Raw genomic sequence first — 16,165 nt, forward strand, 5'->3', positions numbered from 1 at the left:
TTTCAAATGTTTTCTGTGTTGAAATGATAACAAATTAATGGCGATTTCGCTTGAACCTGAAACTGAGTCAGGTTCTAACCCCAACCGCTGTCAGTTCATACATTTTGACAGCAGTTGGGGTTAGGAACTGACTCAGTTTCGCCTCAAACAAAAACCACATAAGAGAAATCAGCAAAACAAAAGTTTGTTCACAAATCTTATTAGCCCTATTCAAATGTTGATATGGAATAATAAAATCAATCAAGATCAATTTCGATTTTTTTTTTAATTTTGCGGTGGTGTAATGCCTTAAGTGGTTGATTTAACGGCTTCTTTCAAAATTTATCGAACCTACTCCCATTCGTTCATTCGTTAGAGTAGTTTATGTTAAAGAGAGTGTACTAAATTAATGGGAACACTTAAATTTAGGAAGTTATGACCCTCGCTCCACAATGCAGTTTACGACAGAATTGCTCAACTGAAAATTATTAAATGAAATGAATGAAAACAAACATTAGACTATAGCATTTTGTACGCATGCACTTCAGAGGTCCAAGAGTTACAATTTCTGTTCTAGTTCTCGGATCGCCAACACATTTTTTTCGATTTTTTGGCCCAGTTCTCAAGGGAAATCCAGTTTTTAACTTTTTGCATACATATTGCATTGAATAAAGAACTTAGATAATGTATTCATAAAGTATTAGTAATAATTCAATTGTCCGTTCATTTTAAAAGGCTATTTTCTATAACTTTACAACTGATTGAATTTCACTTTCAAAATTTCTCGAAATATCATGTTCTAAAAGTTCTCAACCGATATAATATTCGAAAACAGTTATAAAAACCTGTTTTAATCCACCTAGCGGTGCAATTGTGCCTTTCTCATTTCTCTAAACTATGGCACGGAGGCTTTTTATGTTCAACATAATTGTGGAAATGTCCATTACATTCTTAGTACACTTTGCACTTATACACAATGGCATGCCAGCCACGAACTTGAGTTGACGGTGAAACACTTGAAATAAAAAAATATAATACTCCATTAGCCTAATCAGCATTAGATCAATGTTATCTGCTTGCTAACTCATTTTGTCATGCGGGGGTGGGTATGTGAGGAGGGCGAAAGTCCCATGAACGAACGACTCCCGAGCTTAAATTGGTATGCTTTGTGATATAGTGGTGGTTTAAAGATGATGGGGTTGAAAGGGAGGGGTATGAGGGCTGGATGGGGTGGTGGTCTGAGGGGTGATTTAAGGAGATTTTTAAAGGAGGGAAGTGAACAGTAGAGGGGGGGGGGTGTAACCCCTCTCCGTAAACAATCAACTACGCCCCTGTTAAAATCCAGAAACCTTATGAGAGTCGAAAAAAAATTTGGCCAGGATTAGGTTGACGTTTTTCAGAGTGATTGCATAACCTTTCTATATGAGAAAGGCAAAAATGTGCCATACATACACACACACATACACACACACACATACACACACACATGCACACACACACATACATACATACACACACACATACAGACTTTTTCCGATCTCGACGAACTGAGTCGAATGGGATATGACACTCGGCCCTCCGGGCCGGGATTGGGTTAACGTTTTTCAGAGTGATTGCATAACCTTTCTATATGAGAAAGGCAAAAATGTCTCATCACACTGGTAGATGGATTCAATGCGTTTTTTTTAAATAAGTGCACGAAAAAACATGCGCCCTTCTAAAACATACTTCTGAATCAAAATGGTTTTACTGTTAGTCGAAAACAAGATTTACAAAACGACCAGAACTGCCAAATATGAATCGGGAATGGTCGAGTTTATTGACATTCCCTATTTATTTCTAGGATTAATCATACACATCATGACGTTATTTATTTAACTGATAATCGATTTTTTCCTTTGAATGGATATCGATATCTTTATCCTCAAGAAACTGACATAACTGGTAGGTGACTATAGGAACATGACTAAGATAAGCGAGCCACTCAATACGTTGTGTACATTGCATTTAACTTCATTTTCTAGCCCTAATTTATTTCATTTGAAAATTTATCCCCGCCCTGTAGCGAAATCTTGATTTTATCCCTACTGGTAATATATCAGTAGGGTATCTTAAATAAACTTGTTACGTCACTTTTCAGTTAACCCCAGCATTCATAAGCTACACATTGTCACAATTATTTTTCACCTATTCCATTCTTAATACAAGGCCTCTGTCTAGAATATACTTTTTTTGCATAGCTAGTAGGTAGGTATTTGAATAAAGAAAACTAATATCGTCCGGCGAACATGTTAACGATGGCCCTCGCGATGCTAAATTGATATAATCTTTCGATGTTCGTGATTCTGAAATACTTCGAGGTAATCTTATTTTCTGTGTTCGCGAATATCGTTTCGAAGCTCCATGTAAATGTTTCAAAAATATCGATCACACGAACCAAGAGCTTAGCTCGTGTTCGTCGAAAACTACGCAAAAGCTTTTACATATCTTTCCGAACATCAATGAAATGAACAAGAAGCTTCATTTGTCCTCGCCGAAGAGCATGCAAAAGTATCGCCCAAATGTCCGCAATTACGATGGTAAGCGATTGTGATGCGAAGCTTGTGTATACGAACCAATAACGCAAAGCTTCGTGCTTTGAAAGTATTCGAACATAGGTTCGGTTCGAATATTTCCTGCCCTGCCACTGGCTCTGCGTGACTGAAAATATTTTTTTTGTGCACAATGAATGTATAAATAAATCTTAACATTACAAAAAAGATCCACTATTACCTTGCCTTCAAAATCGTAAACCAAAATAACCTTCGGTTTGAGTGCTTTACACCAGACCACCCCTTAAGCGCGGCAGTGAACATTATTGAATATACTTGCAATTAATGACGAGTGAGATGTTTCTCCACAGAATGGAGTTCATATTAACCCTAAAGAACCGAAATAACTAATTTCGTTATTATAATGAAAAGCCATAGCAACAGTTTCCTATTTCGAACAAAAATTTGTTTTCCCGAATTTCAAATCGTAAAAATTAAAAAAATAGCCTTTTTAGAGGAAACTTTTCCCGAACCGTCTCTCCGTCGGTCGAAGCGTAAGCAAAAACACTGCGAATACGTATTGTGAAACTATAATGAAATGGACCAACCAGCATATTATATAGCATAGAATCCTGTTGCTTCACACAGAACGACTCTCGTTGGAAAACCGGCCGCGTGTGCCGCCGGGAGCGAAAAAGCTCATTAAATTCGCTCATTTTGCATTCAATATTATGCATGGGTGAGAGAAATGGAATATTGTATTTACCTTTCGTATATGCCGTGGATGGCGCGATGGAAATCGGACCGACTGTTAGGGTGGTTTCAAAGCAATATCCATCCGCTTTGTTTAATTAGAGTTGAATGGGAAAATTTCGCGACGCAGAAGGTCATCTAGGTCATGATAGATTCCGGTCTGATAAGAATGAAACTTGATTTCTGAAAATGGACGACAACCCTACCGTTTGAATCTCATCCTTTTGCGGTTCTTCTGTACGCTAATACCCCCATCACACCCACCACCACCCTTGCAGCAAAGGCCAACGACGCTGAATGAGCAGGAATAAGGCTGTGGATTAATTTTTTATTCGGCCTTTCATCGAAGGTGGGACGGATGAAAAGCCAACACATTTTCAAATTACCTTCCCTCGGTCGGCTTTGGAGTGTGTCGACACTCGACGGGGTTTGATGGGTTCAGCAGACGCCGCTACGCGACGAGTCAGACGGGGAACGCTTAGCTGCTTTAATTTGTTTGGACATGCATAATTATTGAGCCAGGGCCCCATGGAGAAGTATAGGAAAGGTCGGCCTGGTCGTTCAACAGCGCGGATAGATAAAGTGGCTTAATTAAAAACGTTCTACCGTTAATTTTGCTTGTCCTGGAATAGACGATAAAGAAGAAGTGTTTGCTTTCGTTATCGTTGGAGTAAGTGGGATGGCATTTTTCTTTTTATTTGGAAAGCTTCGAGGACAAATTTCGGTAGCCAGTTCGTTATTCATTATTCAAAAATTGCCTAGGCGTTTCGGAATTCAGCCGTGAATTCGCTGAAAGGCGCAAATAGGTAGGTTGACATTCGATACAAATAATTTAAACCTTGGGAATTGCTTTCTTCCGAATACCAGAGGAAATATTAATTTGAAATAAAGACTGCCACGCAAAAGATGAGTGCCCACGAACGTATAGATCGGAGCCGCTGAACAAAGCGTCCTCTCGGAAAAGTAGAAACCATCTTTATTTATACTATTACGACGCCGTATCAACCTTACCCAGCTCGCTTCGGAAAGCATTTGCGTGTAACCATTCATCAAACAGTATTTGCGTCCAAATCGTGTCATCAATCGACCATGACTTGCAGGACAGGGTAAAAGTCCAACACCGATAATTGAAATTGAAATGAACCTTTTTTCGTCGTCCTGCTCCTTTTAAAATACCATCGATTGCAAACTTCCGGACCCTTCCTGGTTCAACAGAAGATTAAACCTCTCCTTGGCAAACCACAAAACCCACAGCCGCCTCCCGAAAGGGTTAATAAAGGACACGTTCCTCAGATCGAAAACCCTGGCTTAACCTGCCCCACCCCAACTCACGGAAGAGATTCCAGACTCCTCGAGCGCTTACTGTTCGGCACGATTTCTTCATTATTCAGCATGAAATAATGTATCATCCAATGATAGCATCTCCGCTCTGCATCCGGACGTGTACCAACAAGCGCAGAGAGGGGTCACATAATTTATTCAGACCGCAACGCCCTGCTCCCAACCATCGATCCCTAGTCTACGGCTCTAATTCTACTATAGAATATGTGTTAGCCGAGGTTTACGCTGTTCGGGATTGTCATATCGATAAAATATTGAAAAGTTTCCCATCAGAGAAGAACTGCCCCGTAGTTTCCCAAAATCAGGGGAACACACAGGGTGGGATGAAATATTGATTGCGACGTTTCAATTTCTCGTTTTCCAACCACCACTAGGTCAACCCTACATTCCTCTACAAACACACATACATGTATACATGCACAGAGTATAATGGTTCGATTTAAAGTAAATCCCAGTTTTCCGAAACCCCCAGTTCCCCAAACCGACGTCGTCTACCAGCATCCGACAACGGGTCATCACGGGTCAGGTTATTGAATGGCATCCTGATATTCTGCTATCAACGTCATATCATCAGCCAGTCGTCCGGATCGAGAGCAAGAGCAAGAGATCGCCGAGCGGCCCCGCGTCCTGCCATCCATCGACGGTCGCATGGTCCGACGGCACCGCACTATTTATGAATATTTCCATTTTAGAGGTTTTCCTGATTTATTGTTGTCCCCAGCTGGTGCACAGCGAGCCAGTTTTGAGGACAAACTGGGCAGAAGTTGATGAGCGATTGTCGGTTGCTGGTTGATTGGGTTTATTTTTGAGCTAGGATAGGACATCAGGTATTTACTGTGCGTACATGCAAACAAAAAACTGATTCAAATCGCCGTGATTTTAAAATCAAGGTATCGGTATTATTAAATTCGTTCCGAAATATTAATATATCACGAAAAAGTTTCTGCTGGCGTGAACACTTCACAATTTTAATGTTGAAGCATTTCATATCATGCATTTGTTCCCAAATTCATGAAACCGATTCAGGATATTTAGAAGTATGCCTAACTAGATTGTATCTCTTTGGGGTTGTTTATCGTGAGAACGCCTCTTTGCCAAAAAGGCTTAAGTTGCATCATAAACACTGATGGGGGCCACTCGCCCAGGTGATATCGGTATTATGCCGATTGTTCGTCTTTCGTAAGTATCTGCCTCTCTGAAAATGACTGACTTGTGCACGTCTGTCACTAAAAATGCAGCACACTTCTTTCGGTTGACAGGCCCTACTTTGCCTGCTGCTCCGGCTTCTATTAGGCTGGGTTAACCTCCACCTTAACCTGCTTTTGATCAACATTGAAAAATCAATTTCAAACCATCTTGTTAGTGAACAGCATTTTAAATGCACAACAGCAGTAAACGAGTTTAATGGCAGTTCTGTAATACTGCCGTATATTTTGCCAAACGCGGCTGTACACGCCGTCGATCTCAACTTTGTATGTGGGAATGTAGACACGGTTGCCCCCCCCCTCATAAAGCACGTTATCATCAGTGATTTGATTGCATCAGATAGGATATCACAATGCTGAGCTTGCCCCGTGGTGGTGGAGGAACGCTACGTGGGAAGCTGAGCTGCAAGCAACCGGGCGGGTCATAGGTGGTGGATAATGCTTAATCGCGATAGCAACTAGTTGTGATTCGCGACCCGAACCAGCAGCGGGGGCTGACTGCGGGTGTGGTAGGACGAGGTAGTGGGCCCTATACGTTCTAGGCCTAAATACCACATGCCCTAAAGCAGCCCTGACAAGGCGAGCCAGCGCCGCCTTTAAATAAGCGCTTAGCCCAAATCCCTCTCCTCCCGTTATCCTTCCTTCCTTCCTTCCTTCTGTGGCTGTTCGCCCATCCAAATATGGAAGCTGTTCTTCAATGTCAGCTTCTTTCACCGAACAGCCTAGATAAGCCGTGTAGTGTCGGTAGTGGTTGTTTCAACCGGCTAAGAATTACACTACGGACTACCTGTTTCAGTGGTAAAAATCTACCAAACAGGGAACCCCAATTCCATAGTGTCATGCGACCCGTGCTATGGGTAAAATTGTTGAGGGGGTTTAAAACATTCTCAATGGCGAACGGAGCCTGGGAAGAGTCGGGCGAACTCCCCAGTATGCTGCATTACGCAGCGGAACGTTCACTCTACACACCGATTTTTTTTTTTTCACCGATGATCCACTTAATTTTGCCGAATTTTTGTTGGCTGGGGGTTTGCTGAGACTCTCGGCTGATGGTAGTTCGGTGAAGTTTTGTTGAGTTTCGATTATCAAATTTCGATGTGTACAGATGAACCTGCCCAGAGGCCGTATGGTATCCGGCCTAGAATTGAGCCACTGGAGTCCTGCTGCCATGTCGTAGGAGGCGACTGAAAGTAGGAGACCCTAAGTCAAGGTGTAGTTCCGTGCTGAGGACTTAATGACTGGAGGGTCTAAAATATGCCAGTCGCGCACGGAGCATTTTGTGTTTTGCCCTTACTGTGTTATGCGAATCTCTGACACAGTGGACCATTATTTTCTTCGCAAATCGTGGGAATCAAATGATCATGTCCCATTTAAACCTGATATGGCTCGCTAAATGCGTTAACATCCCAACTCGCTTGGTGTCCTCTAGTTGTTGTGCAAATTGTGTTGGAGATGAAATGTACAGTTCTCTAATCAACAATGGTTAGAATAGCACAAGTCAATCTCCAACATAAACGTACAGCAACTATGAATTTATCTCGACTCATGCAGGAAGGTAAAGCTTCCATAGCATTGGTTCAAGAACCGTATTTCCATAAAGGAAACTTCTATTTTGGAAAGTTACTTAACACTGCCTTCATTGCTTACAACAAGACAGGCATGACTAACCCACGTGAAATGCCTCGTGCTTGCATTCTTGCAAATAAGGCCATTGACGCGTGTCTCATATCGGAGCTCACAACTCGCGATATCTGTGTTGTCACAGTTACATTGACTGTCGGAAACGTAGACAAAAAATATATATATTGTTCAGCATACCTACCGCATAACGAATCATCTCCTTCTGATGATTTCAAAAGCGTTGTAGCATATTGTAGCAGAAATGGGCTTCCGCTCATTATCGGCAGTGATGCGAATGCTCATCACATCATTTGGGGCAGCTCGGACATCAATCTGAGAGGCTCTGAACTGATGGAGTACATAAGTAGTACAAATCTCCATATTCTGAATGTGGGAAACCGACCAACTTTTGCGAGGTCTGGGAGGGAGGAGGTGTTAGACATAACACTTTGCTCTGATAGAATTTTGCATGAACTGGGAAATTGGCAGGTTCCAAATGAAACTGAACCGTCTCTATCCGATCATAAATATATATTTTTCGATCATTTTGATGTCACCTTCAATGTGGTGACATATCGTAATCCTAAATCTACAAACTGGGACCTCTTTTTGGAAAACTTGGCGACTAAATTTCATGGATATTTTCCAACAATTAGTCAATTAGACGACTTAGATGACGTCGTGGATACGACAAACTCATTCATATTAGCATCCTACGAAGAAGCTTGTCCACTTCGTACTGTTAAATCGACTAGGGGAACCCCTTGGTGGAGGGCTGAGCTTGAAAGAATGAAGAAAGTTATGAGAAGAGCTTGGAACCGGCGTCAGCGTGATGACTCCAGGGCTTTCAGGTCAGCTCGTAGTGCATATAAGAAATGTCTTAGATCTGCAGAACGGGCTGGCTGGCAAAGCCTATGCACTAATGTCTCTAGTCTGAACGAGGCTAGCAGATTAAATAAAATTCTCTCCAAATCGAATGATTTTCAAATGAACTCCTTGAAAACCAGAGATGGTGTTTATGTGACGGACGAAAAAGATGTTCTTAATTGTCTCTTCGACACACACTTTCCAGGTTGTATCGATCCGGAGTTGAACAATGTTCACAGATCTCATTCTGGTGATTCGGACTCGTGGGCGTTAGCACGCACATTGGTCTCCACTGAATCGGTCAAGTGGGCAGTTGACAGCTTTGCTCCATACAAATCACCCGGAAAATATGGAATACTTCCTGTGCTACTGCAAAAGGGATTTGATATTCTTAAACATGTCTTGAAAAAGATTTTGCTTTCCAGTCTTGCTACCGGGTATATCCCGAAAGCATGGCGAGAAATAACTGTTAGATTTATTCCCAAAGGGGGGCGCTCAAGCTATGAAGAAGCCAAGAGTTTTAGGCCTATCAGCTTAAGTTCTTTTCTTCTGAAAGCTTTGGAACGGATAATCGATCATCACATCAGGAACGTTAGTTTAGTTGAATATCCACTGCACAAAATGCAACATGCATATCAGTGTGGGAAATCCACGATCACTTTGCTTCACGATGTTGTTTACAACATTGAGAAAGCCTTCTCGCTCAAGCAATCTAGCTTGGGTGTATTCCTAGATATTGAGGGTGTTTTTGACAATGTGTCCTTCCAGTCTATTCTGGAAGCGACGCGCGGTCATGGGATACCTTCATGTATCTCAGGTTGGATAAACGCAATGCTTAGTAACCGCATACTTTGCTCGTCACTGCGACAGGCTGAGATACGGAAGTTGAGTGTTTGCGGTTGTCCTCAGGGCGGCGTTCTGTCACCTTTGTTATGGAACTTAGTAGCTGACGGCTTGTTGAAGAAACTCAATGAGCTTGGATTTCCAACCTACGGGTTTGCTGACGATTACCAAATACTAATTACTGGATTTTGCATCGGAACAATCTTTGACTTGATGCAACAGGCATTAAGAGCTGTCGAACAGTGGTGTCGACAAGTTAAACTATCAGTTAACCCAAGCAAAACTTCAATGGTTCTTTTCACGAAGAAGCGAATAACAACCGGGGTTCGTCCCTTGCAGTTCTTTGATTCTGAGCTACTGTGTGCGGATCAAGTCAAATACGTTGGAGTCATATTGGATTCCAAACTGAATTGGTCTGCTCACATTGAGTTCAGAGTCAAGAAAGCGTGCATGGCCTTCGGGCAGTGCAGACGAACTTTTGGAAAGTCCTGGGGTCTCAAACCTAAATACATCTATTGGATTTACACGACAATTGTACGTCCAATACTGTCATACGGATGCCATGTGTGGTGGCAGAGGGGAGAGGTGATGACAGTCCAGTCGAAGCTAAACCATCTGCAAAGAATGGCGCTCATGGCGTTGACTGGTGCTTTCACCACGACTCCGACTGCTGCTCTTGAGGCACTTCTAAATATTAAACCATTACACATACACCTCAAACAAGAAGCACTTTCATGTGCATATAGACTGCGGGTTCTGGGCTTTGGAACAGTAACCATGTCGATCTTGCTACCAGTCATACGCGATTGTGGTCAGAAATGGTTACATGGGGTGAAGATATTCTTGCTCCCAGCGATATTACACTCACTTGTAGTTTTCCTTACAGGACATTCCATGTGAAGATTCCCTCTCGAGAGGAGTGGTTGTCTGGCTTTATGGAAAGACAACAACAAACGCAAGTGGTTTGTTACACTGACGGTTGTCTGATGGAGGGACGTGCTGGTGCTGGTGTCTACTGTCGTGAAATGAGATTGGAACAATCTCACTCACCAGATAGATACTGTACTGTGTTCCAAGCAGAAATCTTTGCGATTATGTGCGGGGTACAATCGGCCCTTCAACTGAGTTTGTCCGGCAGATTTATAAACTTCTGCTCCGATAGTCAGGCCCTTAGCTCAGACAAATCCCGGTCCAAGCTAGTGATCGCGTGCCGAACCCAAATCGAAGAACTAAGCATTGTCAACACTATCTACATTGTCTGGGTGCCCGGACATTGCGGTATTACTGGAAATGAATGGGCTGACGAATTGGCCAGGGCAGGTTCAGCGATTGACTTCGTTGGTCCTGAGCCCGCGCTGCCAATTTCGACAAGTTGGATAAGGGAAAAAATACGGTCCTGGGCTTCGTCCGAGCACCGCAATTATTGGAGAAATCTACAAACGTGTCGCCAAACAAAGGCGTTTCTAGAACAACCATGCCCAGTGGTTTCGAAAAATCTCTTACATTTTTCGAAGCTCCACTGCGGCATGCTGACCAGGGCTTTAACCGGCCACTGCAAACTCAATTATCACATGGCAACTATTCAGCGCGCTGAGTCTTTTTCATGTGATCTTTGTGAATCCGACTACGGAACCTCATATCATCTGATATGCAACTGTCCAGCGGTAGCGCAATTGCGATTTCGAGTCTTCAGCCGTCCTTATATAGACGAAACCATGTTTGGTCGACTGAAACTCAGAGACATACTAAAGTTTCTTATCCAATGTGGTAAAGAGCTTTAGGCTTATTCGCCGGCAAGTTGAACTACTTGTGAGTTTAACTTACCTGTTGTTTATTTTTGTTTTGTGCTGTTATTTTTCCCACCCTTCCAATTCTACTTTACCACACCTCCTTGTCCTTTCCTTCCGCTCAGGAAATGATGAAAACACACGGCAAGGCACAAATCCCCGACTATGTCCGGGGAACGTGCCATTTGAGCCAATATATTCTGATTCCTGATTCCTGATTGGGCGCACTTTCGTGATATCCGTCGCGACTGAATATTTCTGTGTCAGCTAAATGTCTTTTCAGGCTAGCTCTTTTATGCACGGTTCTAGAGCCATCGAACTCCGCTTGTCCGCCAACGCGCCGCTGGCCTGACACCGTCCGAGTAGTTGTCTGGGACGCCATCACGACTCATCATTCAACTCCGCTATTGTCCGCGGAAAGAATACGACCGAAATAATATAGGGCGATTTCGCTCTCTCGTTTTTGCTGGTAGGACACTTGCACTAAGTGCCGCCAGATTCATCTAACTGAAAAATATGAGGCATTTACATTGCCTTTCACAGCTAATTACAAAACCGTTACTCTCCCCGTTTGAACTACGCGGTCTTCGCATTGTAGATCCGTTTCGCCGCGCGATGTCCACCGACCGACGCCTCAAGGGGCCAATGCGAAATTTGTCGACGACTTGTTGCCACCATCAACGACATGCATCGTCTAATGGCCTTGGCCCATCGAAAAAGACAACGTCTCTACATGCTATTCTGTCGAATAAGCTGCCTGCGAGAAATACTTTCGTTGGACGGAAACCCGCTATGCTGAAGGTCGATACGTAGTTCGAGCGCCACTGAAGCAGGATGTATTGTCTAGCCTCGTCGACAACCGTCGCACCACTCTGCGTTGCTTTCGCCAACTAGGAGGTTGCCTAGTCCGCAATCCTGACTTGCATTAACTGTATCGAGTCTTCTTGGAGGAATACCACGCGCTACGAACATCCTCCGACTCCGTGCTACCATTTTCCGCATCACGCTGTAGGTTGTAAAGATAGCACGACGACTGAACTGAAGGTAGCTCTTTACGCTACTTGTAAAACCCCCAAAGGACCATCACTAAACGACGCGCTTTTAGTTTGACTAATCGTGCAAGAAGAGCTGCGAATAATTATCGTGCGAACTCGAACACATCCAGCCATATTGATTGCCGGCATCAAGCAGTTGTCCGACAAGTCCTGATAGACGGGCAATTTAGCGAATAAATTTGGCGAATTTTCTTTGTACTAAAACCGTAACGTACGGTACAGCCAGTACACCACAACGTAGCTTGAGTTCTTCAGCAGCTAGCTGACGACGAACGCTATGAGTACCCTGAAGTAGCTGAAGCTATTTGCAAGGACCTCAGCGACCTAAGTTTCAGGGTGGGCATTGGAGGAAAGCAGTCGAACGGGGTTCCCCAAGGGTCAGCCTTGACAGTCACATTATTCTTAGTCGGCATGACCTCCAATTTTGCATGATCCCCCGCTCCCAATAAGGTATATACGTATTTGTCTACACCGACGATATAACACTTATAGCTATCGGAAAAGCGATCGGTCGCGCAAGACTGAAGTTACAGCCGTCAATGTTGTCGACCGGTGGGCCGACTCAGTCGGTTTCCGCGTCTCAGACCCCAAAATGCCCTATTGCGCACTGTTGCAATACCCATCATGTAGCCGCCGGCAGGCCAGTCAAACTTACTGGAACCGCAATTCCATTCCGGAAGGAGCCTAAAATCGTTGGTTTGACTTTCGACCGGAAAATGACTTTTCTTCTGCTCTTCCGATGAGAAAGGTGAATAAGGAGTACGAAAGTAGAAAACGACTTATCCACATCATCAACTCGCATCACCCGAAGTGGAATAGGCCAACCGCACTCAAAATCAGCCAGGCCCTCATCCATAGTCGCCTGCTCCACGGGGAGGGTTTAGTAGATATCCAGGCACCGCTGTATCACGGAGCAGTCAGACTGGCTTCAAATCTACAGCCCAGAATCCCCGCCGAAGCCGCATGCATTGAAACCGGCATACTTCCCTGCCGGTGGGCACGGGCGGTAGCCGTCCTAAAACGAACCGTGGGCTTTTAAGAAAATACATCTAGTGATGAATGTCACCTGCAACAGACAGCCGTGGACATCCATACAACATTTGACAATACGCCTCCCATCGGATCCGCAACCACGCCTGGCGCGAGCGTGGCCCAAACTGAGATAGCAGCCCGGCTGTATCCGCCAGAGCAACTGACCCTTGCAGTACTGTCAGAGCAAAACTCTTTCACATGGTCGAACGCAAATAGCCTTATCATCTACAAATTTACACGATTCGAACTTAGCGAGAGCGTGGGGGCGGGTGCGAGCTGAGTTAGAGAAGGCCTCGCCAGTCGCCTACCCTCTGTTCGCTCAGTTTTCTCCTTAGAAGCAGCTGCCATCGCAAGTGCGCAATCAGGGGAGTCTAAGCACTCCTACATTAAAGCCATAGAGCAGTCCTGCGACCCGTTGAACACCATACTTCTAGTTTCCGGGCCCAGTGGAATCCACGGTAACGAGGAGGCTGGCCGTTTGGCCGCGTTCGGCCACCATTCACGCGATCTGTTTCGCACAGAGGTTCGGTCCCATCATCCGACATCATTAGGGCATTCAAGGTGAAAGCGTTTGAACACTATCGCCCACTGGAGGAACCTTCGAGGCTATCCTCAAAAGGTGAAAAGAGATCTCAGGAAGTGGACAGACCACGAAAACCGGAGGGAATAAAGAGCACTCTTGCACCTTACCCACACCAACACCCGCGTGGACCCTCCAATGTGCGCAGCTTGCAACACTAGACTCACGGTTGGGCACCTACTCTGAAATTGTCGAGAGCCCAAAGACCTGCGACGACTCCATAACCTGTCCTCCTCGATTTGGGGCACACTAGGGAACGACTCAGCATAGGAAGAGACTCCACTCGCATTTTTGAAGCCGTCTACGGCGTACTGCGAGCGTGCTGGCCTCAAGCAAGCTACTTACCACCTTCACCCGAGCGGGCGCTGGGGAGACTCTCGTGCGGCCTTCTATTAGCCTAAGCATGGTAGCTCACCTGCTTCCATCGCTCAGCGGACCATCCGCCACACCCGGGCTGGGTGCAGGGAAGGTTCTCACGCGGCCCTTTGGACTACAATCTACCAGCCCATCTACCACCGTCAATCAGAGGGTCCTACGCCACATCCGGACATCCCAGTATTTTTCGATGGGCCTTAGTGCCGATGCGTTCGGGAGGGGGGGTTCATGTCTTTGGGCAAGGAAGTGACCCCGTTGGATTTGTACCCCTCAAGGATAATATTTGAATAGTGGAACGAAGCTAGATCCGGTCAGAAATTCGTAGGGCCCTCGTGTTGCTGTAACAGAGGAAACTGCTGCTTCTGTAGACACTCCTTGAGGTATAGCCCAATTTACAGTTCCAGTAGTCACGAATCGTTCATTCCGTTTGCCACATGATCAGATCGCTTGCCGAATCATGTATTTATTGACAAACTTTGAAAGCTTCTGCTTCCTTACTTTCTCCGGAACATCACACGTGCTGGGCGGTGAAAAACAGTAACCCTGAAAGCTGCCGGAAATTCGCCTTGGCATATATCTCATCATCGTCTACCCTCCATTCCATGCCTGGAACCAGACTCGGGCTGGCAAATGTTTCGCCAATCCATGCCTCCACCTCGTTTCTACGGAATGTGCTAGCGGAGCCATTATTGGCTAACACAGTATCGAGTTTCGCAAGCGCCTCCATTAGCGCTTGGCCCCTGCTATTTGTACAGCGGCTGTCCCACTCTACTGCCCAAGCGTTAAAGTCTTCCGCTATAACTACCGGTTTCCGGCCCACTAGGTCTGACGAGAGCCTGTCGATCATCTGGTTGAACTGTTCTATGGGCCACCTTGGTGGAGCGTAGCAGCTACAATAGAACACACCATTGATCTTGGCAATCGCAACACCCTCGGCGGAGGAGTGTATTACCTCTTGAACCGGGAACCGTCCCGTTGTACAGATTGTCACCATCCCAGGCCCGTCCGACACCCAAATGCCGTTGCCGACAGGGATGTTGTACGGGTCTGATAGGAGGGCGGCATCTGTCCTCGACTCCGAGACCGACTGCCACAACAGCTGTTGGGCTGCTGCACAATGGTTAAGATTTAGCTGTGTGACGTTCACGGCTTCTTCTTATTTGCCTCACCGAAGTGACACGAAGGTCCGCCCATAGCATGATTACGGGATTGTTTCTTAGCGGTACAGATAAGGCATTTATGCGCCTTAGTGCAGCCCCGCTCCTTATGCCCCTCCTCGCCGCAGCGACGACATAGTTTGCTCCTGTCTGTACCCCTACATTCGTACGACTTCTGGCCGGACTCAAGGCACCGATAGCACCTATCCACTGAAGGCGGTTGGGGTATGCTAACTGGGCATACTGACCAGCCGATCTTCAGTTTACCTATCACGGTAACCTTTTTGGCATCTGCCTTGAGTAGCCTGAGGTAGGCTACTTGCGTGCCGGAGGGTCCCCCTCTTAAGCGCACAGAGACCCGCTCAATTGTTACGTCGCATTGTTCCTTGACGGCAGCGACGACATCGTCTGCGGTAGTGAACTCGTCCAGTTGCTTACACTGGAGAGTCATTTCCGCCCCTAACGACCTCACCTGGGCGCCTTCACCCAGGACCTCATGGGCCAAGGCCTTATAGACTGCACTGGATTGTGCGCCTCGCTTCAACATCATAAGAATTTCGCCTGTATCACGCTGCGTACGTCTTGCCCGAGGGCCGAGAGGCTTTCGGCCGCCCTCATCGACTTTAGGACGTCGGCATATTTGTCCTTGTCGGTCTTTAACCACAGGGCCTCGCCTCTGTCCTTGGCCTTCTTCGCGGGCCGCGGTGCATCCGGTGTCGGTGTCGGATTCTTTTTAGTGACCAGCGTCCAGGGGTTTGCACCCCCCTGCCCCGGTTGCGCCGAGTTGCTGGCACCTTCTTTCTGCCCGTCGGGTTCATTTGCGTCCCGGTTTACCTCGGCGTTTGGCCGTGACGGTTACACGCCGTATGGTGTTGTTTTTTGCACCCTCACCTGGTGACTTCCTAGGGCGCTTCACGTTCGACGTCGTCTTGCGCTTGCCCTTGCCCTTCGAGGGGAACTAAACTGCCGCTTCGAGCGACTTGGCTGCTCCATAGAAGGGGAAGGTCCCTGTCTGGGTACCTATGTCGGCCTTCTCTCTT

The 16,165-nt window shown here is 45.8% G+C and overlaps 1 protein-coding gene across 1 annotated transcript in view; it reads left to right on the top strand.

The window, feature by feature from the left end:
• The window catches only part of LOC131681819 (alpha-2Db adrenergic receptor), a 580,412-nt gene that overhangs the window by 349,305 nt on the left and 214,942 nt on the right, over positions 1-16,165 (top strand). The gene's annotated exons all lie outside the window — the stretch shown is intronic.

The sequence above is a fragment of the Topomyia yanbarensis genome, chromosome 1, assembly GCF_030247195.1.
Source record: "Topomyia yanbarensis strain Yona2022 chromosome 1, ASM3024719v1, whole genome shotgun sequence".
Classification (NCBI taxonomy): Eukaryota; Metazoa; Arthropoda; class Insecta; order Diptera; family Culicidae; genus Topomyia; species Topomyia yanbarensis.